Source organism: Sebastes fasciatus, chromosome 5 (genome assembly GCF_043250625.1).
Source record: "Sebastes fasciatus isolate fSebFas1 chromosome 5, fSebFas1.pri, whole genome shotgun sequence".
Classification (NCBI taxonomy): Eukaryota; Metazoa; Chordata; class Actinopteri; order Perciformes; family Sebastidae; genus Sebastes; species Sebastes fasciatus.
This window is the reverse complement of record NC_133799.1, coordinates 22,235,419-22,250,622: the sequence shown is the minus strand read 5'-3', so window position 1 is coordinate 22,250,622 and position 15,204 is coordinate 22,235,419. Positions and strand designations below refer to the sequence as shown.

General features: G+C 41.9%; 1 protein-coding gene across 4 annotated transcripts in view; it reads left to right on the top strand.

Annotated features, from left to right (window-relative positions):
* The window catches only part of lingo3a (leucine rich repeat and Ig domain containing 3a), an 80,393-nt gene that overhangs the window by 57,138 nt on the left and 8,051 nt on the right, over window positions 1-15,204 (top strand). The window lies entirely within an intron of this gene.

Sequence of the window (15,204 nt, the reverse complement as noted above, 5' to 3'; positions counted from 1 at the left end):
GACAGGGATCCTTTTAATGAAGCCAATGAGAAGGACATGGAGAGCCTGCGGGCTTCGAGAAGGATTAGAGCAGGCTCCAGCAGATTTAGGCTTATGATGCTTCCACAAGTCTCTTAACCTTGAGGGGCTGAAAAAGGACAAGAAAAGTGTTGGAGTCAGAATATAGAATGAGAGTTTACATCTTTTATAGTGTACGTGATATGCAATACTCTATTTATCTCCTCCTCTGTTATACCTTGATCTTTAGCTGCTCTCCATCCAGAGATGTTGGTAAACAAAAAGATTTTTCTAAAGGTCATTGTCCCCAAGACACTAACCTTTTAATACGCAACTCACACACATTCCCCTGCAGATTGAGGACAGTGTGTGTGTGGGTGCGTGTGTGCGTGCGTGTGTTTGAATTTGCATGCATGTCTGTTTCTGTATCTCTGTGCATTCATCTGTTTTCATGCGTAAATTGGAACACGTAAATCTGTGTTGTGTGTGGGATGATGTGAAGTGCGAGGGACTAAGAGCGTGTGATGAGTGATTCCGGCCTAATATGTCCCGTCTCTGCCTCTCTGGGACGTGGCGGGGAGTGCGAGAGTGACAGAGAGTCGAGCCAATTGGCATGGAAAGAGCCTGGGCTCAAGAAGTGATGGCTGGTGACATGGCAGACAAGGCCGGCCAGGCAGGAAATAGATGCCAGCAGAGACACTGATCACGCTCACCTCCACCTCTTGATGACTTTGTCTTTACTGGTCCTTGTCGCTGTGCCATATATCCAAGTGAAAAGTGCTTCTGTGATACCGATAAACAGCTGTAGTTGTGCATTTACGGGAGAAATGAGGTCACATGCAGGACTCCTTTGTGTTTATAGGACGTAAAGTTGGCTGCTAACACAGTAGCTGGACATTTGAGCTTGTGAGGACGACTCTTATTAGCCTCTGACCAGAGGTTGTATTCGTGCTTGGATGGAAAATCACTTCTTTAGGGCTCATTTTGTTTGAGACAAGAATTTGCTTCTTGATTTATTACTTCTGACTTACTTTTATATGGAATAACTGTGCTGAAAATACCCACATTTGTTTATTTCGCCATAAAAATTGATGCCAGATGATGAATTTGGATCTACTGTGTCGGAACTAATTGGGAAGGAGGGAAAACAACTAAAGTATTCTGTGTTGAATTGCTTCTCTATTTCACCACCAACATAATGGAAATAAAAGAGAGCATATACAGTAATAGGTTGAACAGGTGCCATGCATACCGAAGCAGTCAAGGCAGAGGAGTTGACAACCGCCATTTACTCTAAAGTTATGAGAGTCACAAAGCAATGGATGTACTTTCCAAGTCATTACATTTAGTATTTGATCACCGTGCTTTCAAGGACACAAATCTCGTAGCTAAATGGCCCCTGACGCCTTCAAACAGGATTGTGTTATTATATCAATTTATCAGTTACTGCCAGACACAATCAGGCCAGCGACCTAATAACAAATTCTATTTCATTTCCTTTCTTTTTTTTAAAAGCAGCCCCAAAAGATTTGGACAAGGACAAATGAACATTTTTGATCCGTTCACCGATCGCAAACAATCCGTCTGTTCTACCAATTCCCCCAATTATGTCCTCTCTGTCCTGGTGCTCTGTCACTTCTCATCCCTGCTGAAGTCGAGTAAGTAGCCGGAGAGGCTGCCTCGGGGAGGGGGTGGGTGGGGCTGCTGGTTGACTGACACACTCTGATCACGGAGGCTTAAAGACACGATGGACATTTAATACGCTTGCTGACAGTGGCAGCCTGTCCACAAGGAAAGCTGGCTGAAAAGACAGACGGGTCGTTCCACCGTGATACCCATATTGTCCTGTCCAAAAGCAAATGTTCCAGATGCCATTTATTTTTTTCAGTTTTGTGTCAAAATGGCATGGCTGCCATTTAAAAGAAGTGACACAAAATTACTAATAGTAAAAAAGGAAGCATAATGGCCTGTGGTTTAAAAAAAGAATAGTTGGACATTTTGGGAAATGTGCTTAGCCTGTTCGCTTGCTTGCCGAGAGTTAGGGGAGAAGATCGATGCCACTCTCATGTCTGTCCGTTAAATATAAAGCTAGAGCCCAGACGGTGTCCTGGTTTCAAGCTGGGTGTCCCAAGTCCCGACAAATATCTGTAAAACACTTAAATGTCCCGGTTTTCCACAGTCACAAACAAATTGTCCCGGTTTCACCACTTAAAATGAATAATAATATTATACTTGTTTTCAGCACTTACAGAGACATTTATCATATTCTGTCCCACTCGTTATTGCCTAACCCAATATAAAAACATAAACAATGCACTACATGTCTGAATTCAACACTAATTTGTTTGTATGTGTGTCAATCAATCAAAGTATCGTTGTCAAGGCTGTTGCTATGATGCTTAAGGCTGTTTCTGACAGGACCTGTCAGTAGGGTTAGTTGTCATGCCGAAGAGAAAGTTGGTCTTCTCTAAAGAGCTCCAGGAGCTCCAGAACTCCTGCTTCCTTCGTAAACAGTGTTGCCAGATTGGGCTGGTTTTCATCCAATTGGGCTACTTTTGATGAAGTTGGGCTGGGAAAAATAGCGTTGCTCAATCTGCCAGCCGTACAGTAGATGAAATTTTGGCTGCTTTTGTCAACATTTGGTGGGGTTTTGGAGATATTGTGAAAACAAGCTGTCATTTTATGGTCAAAAACAGAGATACAAAATCCAGTAAACTTTGTTGTGTCCACTCACTCTATTGACTCATTTAATTTGAGAAATATTTGATTGAAATGAGTGACGTCATCATCATTGACAATGACGTGGCACATTTGTGTATTTGGTTGTCTGACTGCCCTCTTTGTGGGATGCGATAACCTAATTATCTAACATTTTATCTTTAGTTATTTGATGCTGATACAGCAAATTATTTAAACAGCATTTTTATTGGAATGATTTTTTTTTTATCCATATAAGCTGCTAGCTGTTTCCTTTTGTTTCCAGTCTTTATGCTAAGCTAAGCTAACCGTCTCAAGGCTCCAGCTTCATATTATTTACCGTACTCACATGAGCGTGGTACTGAACTCTTGCCAAAAAGCGAATACACGTAAATATTTTCCAAACTGTTGAACTATAATACCATTTGTTTAGACTGGATCCATTCACAAAGATGTATTGCTGAACATTATTTTTAGACACACATTGAAAGAGAAATGACTGTTGGCTTAATGGAAAGCCTTCAATGCTAAAATATCAAATACTTAATCTGAATCATTAATTACTATAATTGGATTTTTTAATCATCATTAGTTTATTCACTGTGAGCTCTCGAGTCTCAGGAGGCCTTGAAATAAACAAGCACAGGATAAATAAGTCTGCCACCCATGTAATAGGCCTAAATTGATGGAGCACAGTAATGAATTACTGTAACAGAACGTTGCTAATGAAAGTGTGTTAGGTTGTGTGTCGATACGATAACACCGCTCAGGGTCCTATAAGCCTCGACGGGCATCACTGAGTGTGTGTATATGCGACTGTACGAAGGCGTGTCACCCTGCATTACAGTGACGGCCTGTGGCCCCTCGAAAGAGTGGCGTCGAACTTAATGTTCTTTTGAGCCACGGATCCCTTTGTGTTAACTCAAACTGACGCTGCGCTGCTTGGAGGGTTCAGATTGTGTGGGAGTGTTTGTGTAGGATCCTCAATATTTGTTTTAACCTTCAGCTGTGAACATGCCTCGGTGCAGATTGATAAAAAAGAAACCAGGTCAGACCCTGACATGATAATGACTTGCATCATAGCCCCACCTGTCCTCTCGCGTTACTCCTATGAGATGATTTCAATGAAGAAGTCTTGATAAAAACAAGGCAGTATTATAATGTGTAGTTATATATTGAAATTTTTTATTTAGAATATGTGGACAAAATCAAAAAGACAAAAAAGTCACTTTTGTGTGGAAGTGTTATAATTCCCTTTCGATTGTTCCCATTTTCGCCTCAGCCATGTGCCGTGTGAGTATTTCTTAGTTTATTGATCTCGTATATTTCCCAGAACGGGAACCTGTCTCAAAGATGCATTGCATTCTGGTCTATTGTGGTTACAGTTATTGATGAAACTGGTATTCTCTGTAGTGAATGTGCCTCTGTTGGATCGATAACTGTCAATACTGGATAGTGGGTCAACACCTTGTCCTATTAACCTGAGATGTACTGGTGCAATTTGATTAAGGACTATTCTAATGGAATGAGGTTTATTATTGATCCGAGTGTCTTGGAACCGATATCAAACTTAGCAGATCTGATTCAGTCTTAACTCAAGCTGTTGCTAAATACAATTGTGAGAATACTTTTTTCAGGTGGTGGCGAAGCAATTATCCATGAGTGTTATACAACCTTTGCAAACAAGCAGATTCATACTCATATATGCAGTATAATAAACATAATCCGGGTCTAAAGATGGAGCAGCTTGGAGAAACGGCAGACATTTCTGTTCAAAATGTACCCTCAAGGGAGATTTGTCAAGTATTTAATACTCTTATCAACATGGGAGTGGGCAAATATGCTGCTTTATACAAATGTATGTATATATTAAATTTTGGAAATCAATTAACGACACAAAACAATGAAACATTTTGTCCAGAAACCCTCACAGGTACTGCATTTAGCAGGCAACAGGCAACAACAGCTGTCAGCGTGTCAGTGTGTTGACTTGACTATGACTTGCCCCAAACTGCATGTGATTATCATAAAGTGGGCATGTCTGTAAAGGGGAGACTCGTGGGTACCAATAGAACCTATTTTCATTCACATATCTTGAGGTCAGAGGTCAAGGGACCCCTTTGAAAATTGCCATGCCAGTTTTTCCTCGCCAAAGTTTAGTGTAAGTTTACAGCGTTATTTAGCCTCCTTCGTGACAAGCTAATATGACATGGTGTACCATCACTCTACTTCACTCTAGCTTTGAAACTGAGCCCACTACAACCTCCAAAAGATTGAATGCGCTAAAGAAATTAGTGGCGTTAAAACGAATTTGCATTAATGTGTTATTATCGCGTTAGCTTTGACAGCTCTACTTTATTTGAAAAGTTTTACTTTGTTTAGAATCAAAGAAACATTACAGACTCTCCTGGCAAGTTGCATAATAATTTGATTGTGAACACAAGAACAATTCATCTCAGAGTTCCCCCTGATGACCAGACGATCTGATTAGATTTTGGAGCACCTTGCTACATAAAACATTATTTTAATGGGAACGAAACAAAACCTCGGACAGAGGGTGAATACAGGTTTATTCAGACACACAGTATGAGAAAAAACATGAAGTAAGGCATGTAAACATGTTCTAGTAGAAACCCAAAATACAAGAATGAACCTGAAAATGAGCATATGTCCCTTTTTTAGTTATCAAAAGAAGGGAATAACATGACATAACATTCATAACGACATTGCCCTCGTTATAGACATTCACATTAATTTGTGTGATTAATGACCTCATTAGCATAGATTTTATTTTTAGAACATCTTGCAGATTATTGTGAGATATTTGTCAGCTCACATTCCTCTTGTTTAATGATGTTTGTTTTTAAAAAGGACATATTGCAAGCTGTCAGGAGGTTATTATGTCTAAAAAGATTGAGGACGTGCAACACAAAGGTCTGTGTGGTAGCTTGATTAATTGGACTGAGAGACGCAGGCTGTGTCGCATGAATCCTTTATTTTTTTACACCTTAGTTGAAACTAAAATGTAGCACAAAAGTTTAGTTTATACATAACAAATGGAGAACGAGTAACTGTATCATATGACTGAGGTGTTCAGTCTGCCATCAGTCATGTAGGGCCATGATGGTTATCAGTGCTGTCAGTGGTATGAGGGTATCATGTGTTTGCCGCACTATGTCTTTGGGTCTGGGGCTATTGCCGCTCCACGTAAGGTCAAAGTCTCCATATCAGTGGGACATGACCATGCAGCATAGCGTTTTCAATTATTTAGCTTCTGTTCATAGAAGCCTTTACGTCCATAAGCCCTGAAACAGTTCTCTCTTATTAAAGATGCATGGCACATGGCGGGACACATTCTTAATCACTTCTTTGTGTCCTTTGGTTTCACTGCTCATGCTTTGCATAGGAGGACAGAAGTGCAATTTAAGAATCTCACTGTAATCCATTATTATTATGAAAATCCTTTTTGGGACCTTTTTAAAATAGTGTTTCAAATGAATCTGCATGCGGTGCTATACGTGGTACTGGAAATGTTCGACATATCTGATCAGTTAAAGTGGCAGTAGGCAGAATGTTTTTGGCATCATTGGGCAAAAGTTCCATAATAACCTTTCAGCATATTGTGATACAAGTGCTCTGAAAGAAAACTAGACTTCTGCACCTCATCATGGTTCTGTTTTCCAGCCAATTAGACTGTTGTCAGGCTATTAAATAGGCGTTATCAGTCACTATTAGCCCCATAGATGTGGGTCAGTAGAGGCCTACTACGATTTGTTTGCTAAACCTAAAGAAGTTGTAGTTTTGTTGCCTAAACCTAAAGAAGCCTTTTTGTTTGTGTTCAAAACATGACGTTTCATTCAGTTTTACATAGGCGTAGTAGGCCCCTAATGACCCACATCTATGCTGCTTATAGCGACTGATGACGCCAATTTAATGGCCTGATAACAGTTGAATCAGGTGGTCTCATGCACTACTGACAGGATTTAGTGACCGTTTTGTAAAAATAACTTTTTTTTAAATCATATTTGCTCCAACTTGCCTACTCCAGCTTTAACTGCAGCAGTTTTGTTATGCAGGGCCGAAGGACAAAACCACATTAAATAAGTGGACTGTTTCCACCTGATGCCCCTCATCCATCTTCTTCTGACTCACCTCAGTGTCCACAGCTGCTTGTCAAATACATACACATATATACTCATGTAATGCATACACATACGCGTGCCCAGCGCTCTACTCTCCACCCAGCAGCTGGGTGTCCTTGCCGGTGGTGGGTGGCATGGCCCTGCCAGTACTAACGATCCATCACCAGACTGCAAGGTGGATGTTTCAGGGTCATAAAAAAGGAACAAGCAACTCAGTATTTTCTCTCTCTGTCTGTGCTTTTCTCTCTCATCAGGTGAGCGTGAGTGTGTGTAATGGCCTGTGTGAGTATATGTGTGTTCCCTGGACCATGCACTGCCAGGGGCTTCAGGGTCTCCCTACACGGATTGATAGACACTGACATTGGCTTCCCTCGGTGTACATGAGTAATGTGTTTTCTCTGGTGGGAACACACACACACACACACACAGAGTGTTTGTGCTTACGTAAAGCCCGATGAGTGGGCATGGTTGAAATCAGTGTGAGCAGCCATTTGAGGAGCTTTTGTGGATGTTATGCCTCGGCCTGTGTGCCTTTTCTGGAGAGCGCTTGGCTACACCTACACACTCTCAAACATGCTCCTGCTCATTTGTCAGCTGTGTCCTACACCTGCAGCATGATTATCGGTATGGCAATCTCACCCTCTGTTCTGCTGCTGTTGATTCTTAAAGACCCTTTCTTGCTATAGATAACACATACAGGAGAGAGCTATATATACGCTTGTATTTGGAGGCTCTTATATAGATAGAGAGCTGTACAGGGATTAAGATGCTTGTGAACAATACTGTTACATCATGGTGAATTTTTAGCCTCTTTCCATGATGTTAAAGGATAGGTCTAATGATAGTCTATATGTTTCTTATTGTCAACAAATCCCATGAAAAGAACAATCTGCGTATCCAAATCCAGATATAGCTTATTTAATTGTGCCTTAGAGCTCCATTGTTGTCCAAGAACTAATAAAAACACAAAACTGTTGCACTGGGTGACAAAAACCAAGATGGTGACGGCCAAAATGCCAAACTCGAGGCTTCGAAACGGCAGTCCACAAACCAACGAGTGACGTCACGGTGACTACGTCCATTTCTTATATACAGTATTAATGGCGTCTGTGACCTCATGCGTCGTTTTTCCTCCTCTGTTTCATTTATATATGCAAGGAGAGTTCAATTGCACTTGCCAAGAAAACATCCGTTTGTCACGGCCAGACACGTTTTTTTGTTGTCGTTTTGGCATCGTGCAAAGTTGGAAATTTCAACTGGGAAAATTCTGACCTCCGACTTTGACTGTAGCGCAGCATTAGACACGCATAGCTCTGCATTTGAATACACATGCCCAGTCTACTTACTGCTGGGCTGCATTTAAATCCCTTGTCTCTACACTCACACATATACACACACTTTTCACCTTGTTAGAGAAGCTTTATGCATACATGAATAGGGTGTGTGCGTGTTTAATGTGTACGATTTGGCCGAGCATCAGCGGTGCCCTCTGTCTGCTCCCATCCTAATGTCCTCATGCTGAAACATGTGGGGGCCTCACGATCCATTATTTTGAATAGCTGAGAAGGACAGCGTTTGCATAAGGCCCATTAGCGTAATTTGCTGTCTTTCAAACCCCCTAATAGCTTCTGTTTAAACAAAAAAAGGCCAGAGAGGAGGAAAGGCTGGAGTGAGGGTAGTCTCAGAAATCTGTGATGTAGCGGTTTGTTCAGGGAGAGGTGGTGAGGGGAGGAGGGGGGCAGAGAGGTGGCAGAACATTTCACTGAACCCCCATGCCCCTGCAGCTCCACAGCCCACTTTACTGTCTAAATCTGGCTCTGTTGCTATCTAACCTTCACTTGGCTTCTTCTTTTTTTTTAGCTCAAAGGCCACACTCTAACTCTAACTCACCGGGTATGCGCAGTGTTTTGGATGCTAATTGAGCTGCGGTCAGAGAACGCACGAATACCAGGTCATCCACTCTGTACTTTACAGACTGTGAGCTCAGGACGACCCACGCTGACTGAAGCTGCAGAGAGGGCACACCTGGCAATCTGAGGAGACATGGACGGCCGTAATCGTTCGATGATTGCATACCACTTAAGCAATTAAACTCCAACTGTAATTAAGAAGACATCAACTCAATCAGTTAGCATCTTTAATTTTGTAGCACAGCGATCAGAAATAAACTAAAAACAGCTAGCGGCTTTGTGAGACTCTACTTCTACTACTAAATGCTAACATGCTCACAATGACAATGCTGACATGCTGATGTTGAGCAGATAAAACCACGGCTGTGGTCGAAAAAAGTCAAAGAATTACGTCCTAATGACTTTCCTAACCACTTGTTCTTGACCTCTATGGGAAACGTCATGAGGTCAAGAAAAGATGTGAAGAAGAAGGACAACCACGGTATTAAGAGAATCAGACTGCACTTTGGCCTACATTAGTCTCCGTAATTATGATACGAGAGCGGAGGTTAATGACGTGGGTCTGCCGCGTTGATAAAACTACAATGTTCCGAACATGGACTACAAAAAGCGCATCTTACACTTCGCCCCGTGCGTTCTTACCATCCTATTTCATGCAGGCTAAACAGCTCTTTTCGTGACAGGCTGCTTCACCCGTGGTGTGTGAAGGGGAGATACCTCAGGTCCTTCTTTTCTGCTGCTGTCACACTTTATTATCAACACTGCTCCAGTAGACCGTACATACCACAACTGACTGATTCACTCTATGTGCAATATCAATTAAACTGTTCAATATCAATATTTCCTATGTGCAATAATGTGACTTCAACCGTTCAGTTTGTCTACTTATTATAATATAGAGAAACAAAATGGTTGTCACTGTCCACTCATATTTATTAACATTCATTCAAAGCCTTTTGCTCCTTTGTGGAGCATAGGCCGTTGACCACAGTCCGCCAGAGTCTTTTGTCCTGGGCTTTCCTCTCCAGTTGTTTCCATGTCAGCCCGCTCTGTGTGATGTCCGTGTCAAGGTCCCTGCGCCAGGTGTTCTTGGGCCGGCCTCTCCTTCTTTTGCCTTGTGGGTTCCATCTAAGGGCCTGCCTGGTGATGCTGGTACCGGGTTTCCGGAGTGTATGGCCAATCCATCCCCATCTCCTTCTCCTGATCTCTTCTTCAACAGGTTTTTGACCTGTTCTTTGCCAAAGATCATTGTTACTGATGGTATCCGGCCAGTGGATGTTTAAGATGCGCCTCAGGCAGTTGTTTATGAATGTTTGTACTTTTGTTGTTGTGGTCTTTGTTGTCCTCCACATCTCTGAACCATAGAGGAGTATTGGTTTAATGTTGGAGTTGAAGAGTCTGAGCTTTGTCCGCCGGCTGATTTCTTTGGAGCTCCAGATGTTCTTTAGTTGTATGAATGAAGCCCTTGCCTTGCCGATTCTGGCTCTGACATCTGCATCCGTTCCGCCCTGTTTATTGATGACACTACCGAGGTATGTAAAGGCTTCTACTTCTTCCAGTGCTGTTCCCTCCAAGGTCACTGAGTCTTCGCTGGTTGTGTTGACCTTGAGGACTTTACTTTTTCCTTTATGGATGTTGAGGCCTATTTATTAACATGAATCCCAAATATTACTGTAATTGTTAAATCTATGCAAGATAGGCACGATGTTTTGTTTTCATGAACGGCCGAATGGTGCGTCGCTTTAAATGTTGCGGCCGCAAGGAATTGTGGGACGGCATTATCTCCTTTCCTTTCATAAAGGATGGTCCAGTGTATTCTTTGCTAAAAGAGGTAAGAAAGGAAGCATTGAAGCACCTTTCCTTAGCATTTGGAGAAGAACTTTTATGGCTGCTATTGAGATACTTCCGGGTCATTTCACTCCGTTAGGAACCTTCCTAAGCAAAAATTACTTTTCGACTGCAGCCCGCGTTCACCACCTCAGTTTAGCGTGTTAGCATGCTGACATTTGCAATTCAGCACTAAACACAAAGTACAGCTGAAAGTGATGGGATGTCATTAGTTTCGCAGGTAGTTGATCATAAAAAGCTAATTTAAACTTTGACCCGATGATGGCACTATGAAAAGTAAAGGTATCCCCAAAATGATTCCATTTCATCCTGGATGAAAAATTACTGTATAAAAAATTACAGCAATTCATCCAAAAGTTGCTGAGACAATTCACCTAGAACAAATGTCAACCTCATGGAGTTGCTAGAGGAAAAATCAGAAGTCATTAGGAGAGGAAGCATGAATGTCTGCACAAAATGTCACGGCAATCCATCCAAACGTTGTTGAGATATTTCAGTCTGAACCAAAGTGGTGGACCCAAAAAGATCAGTGATATCCACCATATTACAGCCATTGAAATCGTAAAATCAATTCTCAACTTAGTGTTTAATAGATTAAACGCTGAGTTGAATACAAAAATGGCTTATGTTAAAATAGGAAGTTTAATCTAGACGAGATGGGGCATTCAGAGACAAGTAAGATAGTGGCACTAACCACTAATCATCAGCAGTCTCTATTTACTGTACGACATCATGAAAAACGGGGCATCAACAACGGCTCCGCTCTTAAATGAAATTTTAATAACCTCATATTCCCAGTTGTTTCCATCAGCTCCCGACTAAAGACTGCTTACTGTTGATGCCATTGCAATCACGGCAGACGACTTCCATTACCCCGACGTGTACTGGATATTGTTATCTGACTGCTTTACGAGGCAGTGGTTTATTCATGTGCATCAGTGATTTGAATAAAATATGTATATTAAAGTTACTACAATGAACTTTTAACTGGTTATGAAACGGTCTCAATGTAATATTGATGCTTCTATATGACCTACATCAGCAAACGGGACCATCAGCGAGAAGATTGTCTGTTTTTATATCGTTATTGTTAATGCCTGTCATCGAGTCCGATTCCCTGCGACGTCAGACGGAACAATTTACCTCATGCAGGTTCATCAGAAAGGTCGCATCTAGATGGGTAACTTTGATTTGCGAAACTTTCGTGAGATGGTTGCATTTAGGCATTGACCTAAGAAGCTGCAGCGGGGCAGCAGGGTCCGTCTGCGGCTGCAGCGTCTGTCTGCGGCTGCAGGACCCGGAGCTCACCGCCCGCTTTGGCCGTATTAGTGGGCCCGCTGGAGGGAAGGGAGGCACAGGAGAACCAGAACCAGGACTGAGCGGGGCAGACTGTCAGGCCCTGCTGCAGTAAAATGAGAGGTTTTCTAAAGGGAGTCTGGCAGCTGCAGATCTTGTGCTCATAGAAACACTACTCCTTTTGTCCACAGGTGGCCACCAAAATCAACACAAAATGAAAGTTCTTTGTAGTAACTTTAAGCTGTTCTTCAATTAAATTTGAATACTCAAAGTTACTTAGGTGTTCACATCAATCATAGCCAACTTCTACACTAGAACATGTGAAATAATCTTTGACTATAGCAAAAGTAGAGGATTTCTGTACTGTGGCTTTTATTAAGCCAACATATCCTTAAGTATTTGAATGCTTCAGGCAACATGAATGTGTTCCTTGAACGTGTCACCTAAACTTTGTTTCACAATGCAAGCGTGAGCTGCAGTTTCAAGCATCTCAAGAGCCGACAACAACAGTATGAAAGCCATCTTCTTTGATCTGTGCTCGTACTCCGTCTTTCACTGTCATGACAGTTTGAGTCTCTTTCTGTAGTACCTAGTGGAGGATGTCCCACGTGGTGGCAGTGCGTAAAAGGCTGTTGTGATTTTACAGAGAGTATGTTTCACTTTTTCTTTGGTGATACCCTTCTGAGAAAGTGTCACTGTTACAGCTGTATGGAAACATACAGCTACAGATAAAACAGAAACGTTTTTACACTCGCTTGAGGGGTTTCTTTGCCTTTGTCGAGAAAGAGTTGATACAATAAACGGATTATAGAAACGCCTCCACCAAATAAATTCTGCATTCATATAACTGATCAACTGTTTCATCAATTTCTCTTTGGAATAATTTGCCTCAAAGTCTCTGCTGCATTGTTGTTAAATCAGCGTTAAAAAAGAAACTCAAATTGTATCGAAGACCGTAATATGTTTGCTACGGTGGTGTTTGTATGTTTGTTTTGTTTGGCATGCTATGAAAGCCTATAGCGCCAACTTCTGACGAAACTTAGCCGAGTTTATTGGAAACGTGCCTAATTTGCATTTCTTTTTTTTGCAACATTTCAAAAGTTCGCTTAAATTTCGCTTGACGATTGAATGGAAACACGTCTACAGTCTTTGCTCAAAAGCCTTTTTCACAGCAGACATTTTGACATATTGCAGTAGGAAAAGCACGGGTATAAATAATAAAATGAATGATGGCTGAATACCATTTAGCTGCTTCAGTTTAAGGGTCCTGATATTGTGCATGCTGGCTCACTGTCACGACTTAGTAGGACACTTGAATATAACGGAGCCATCTTTAATGTTATTAGTAACTCATTTTCTTACTATGAGAAGTCAAAATGTCTGCTGTGAAAAGGTCAATCAGCCTCTTAGCTCAATACGATCTGATTCTATACCTTTTAAGTATAACATCTGTTCAACTTTCATGCACTTGAAGGCGGCAGCAAACTACCTGATGATGCTGGCAGTGTCTCTTTAAGCCCTTTGGCCTTACAAAGTCATTACATATAAAACTGTACAGTCGACACCTGAGATGTCCAGCATAACACTCCAAACTGAAAGGTATAAATATTGAGCCATTTCCAGAATAGAACATTACTTCAGGCACTTTTTCTAATAGCAAGCACTGGATGACTAAATGTTGCCTGGTAACCAAATGATAAGATAAAGAAAACTGACCCCTTGCCTAATGCTGCTGGATGTGTGCACAGTATATACTGACAATGATTTCATATATAATTCATCTGTTCAACAATGACAGACAGTAGCCATCTGTCTCGTCACAGTTTTTTGGCAGCAGGTGACAGGAAACGGGACCTAAATGTAGACACCAAGAAGATGCAACAAGTTGAGTTAAGGCACAGAAAGGCATGAAAACAGCAACTAGGAAATATTAACTATCTGTGATATGAAAATACCAACGTAGATATTTACTGAAGATGAGCAGCAGTGGTGCAGGCTGGGAAACTTGCTGAAGGCGTCTAGTGGACAGGTGTGTTTCAGCCAGAGACTATGAAGAGAGTTTTGAAGGGGGTGGGGGATTGTGAAGGGAGATGGTGCAGGCGTCTCCATGACAACATTAGACACCTACAGTATTGTCCTTTCGAAGCTGATCCGAGCATTGCGGTTTATATCAGAAATGCATATTGATTCTGCTTGCCACACATAGCTGGTGCAGTTCGGCCTGGTGAACATCCTGTGACTTCACAGACGAGCTTTTACATAACTGAACTTTACTGCAATGTTCAGTAAAGTATAAATGTAATACGAGGACTGAGCGATGTGGTGTTCAGACTCTCTTTTCTCAGAGCAAACAGCTCCTTCCCGTCAGCAGCACCTCTGTCACCTGCATCAGCTGAAGGTCAGCAGGGAAGAGCACCGTTGTGCTGCGTAATCAAAGATAACAATGGTTATTTTTGACTTCAGCTTACTACCAGGCAACAGTAGCCTCTGTGTGGAGCTGCCGGTGCTCACAGGGGGGGATCATGCTGTATACAGTAGAGTGCACACAGCTCTATCCACCTTCTGTTGACCTGTGGGGCATTAGGTGGCCGGGGGCCTCTGGGCTCATTAGTGAGTGACTGCTACCAGATATGGGTTCGGAAAACCAAACACGTGACTGACATTTTTAAATATGGGGTGGCGGCGGTGGGCGGTAGGCGGTGGGTGGGGGTTGGAAGAGTAGGAGGAGGAGGAAGTTTGTGGTTACTGTTTCAGTCGCTGCCCACCTGCTGTTTATGGAAATAGCTTAACAACTTTCAGATGTCACTGCATCTTAAAGTACATGCAGTTTTATGACATTGTTTTCAAATATCACAGAGATAAATGCTGTAGAATATTTACAGCCTTGCACACCATTAAAGATTTAGATTCTTAGTTATTGTCTAATGAGAGCAGCCACTCACACACATGCAGTTTTAAAGGGTAACTTCAGTATTTTTCAACCTGGATCTTATTTTGCCATTTGTCTGTGTATAAGTGACTAATGGGGACAACAAGTTTAGAAATTGGACCAGTATTGAGGAAGAACACTGTAACCGGCAGCCGCGAAACAAGCTGCGAGGGCAGTGAGCAGCGTCAATGTAACGATAAGTTCACTAAAACTGCTTGTTTTTGCCACTGACAGGCTCAGATTGTTATTATCAGTGTCTGACATTATTATGGAAAGGACCCTAAAGATCATTTTTTCTTACCTTTCTCTTGATCTGGTCTGTTTGTTATTGTGTCCAAGTCCCGCTCAAGGAGAAGTCTCATTGTGAAATCTGAATATCCCTATA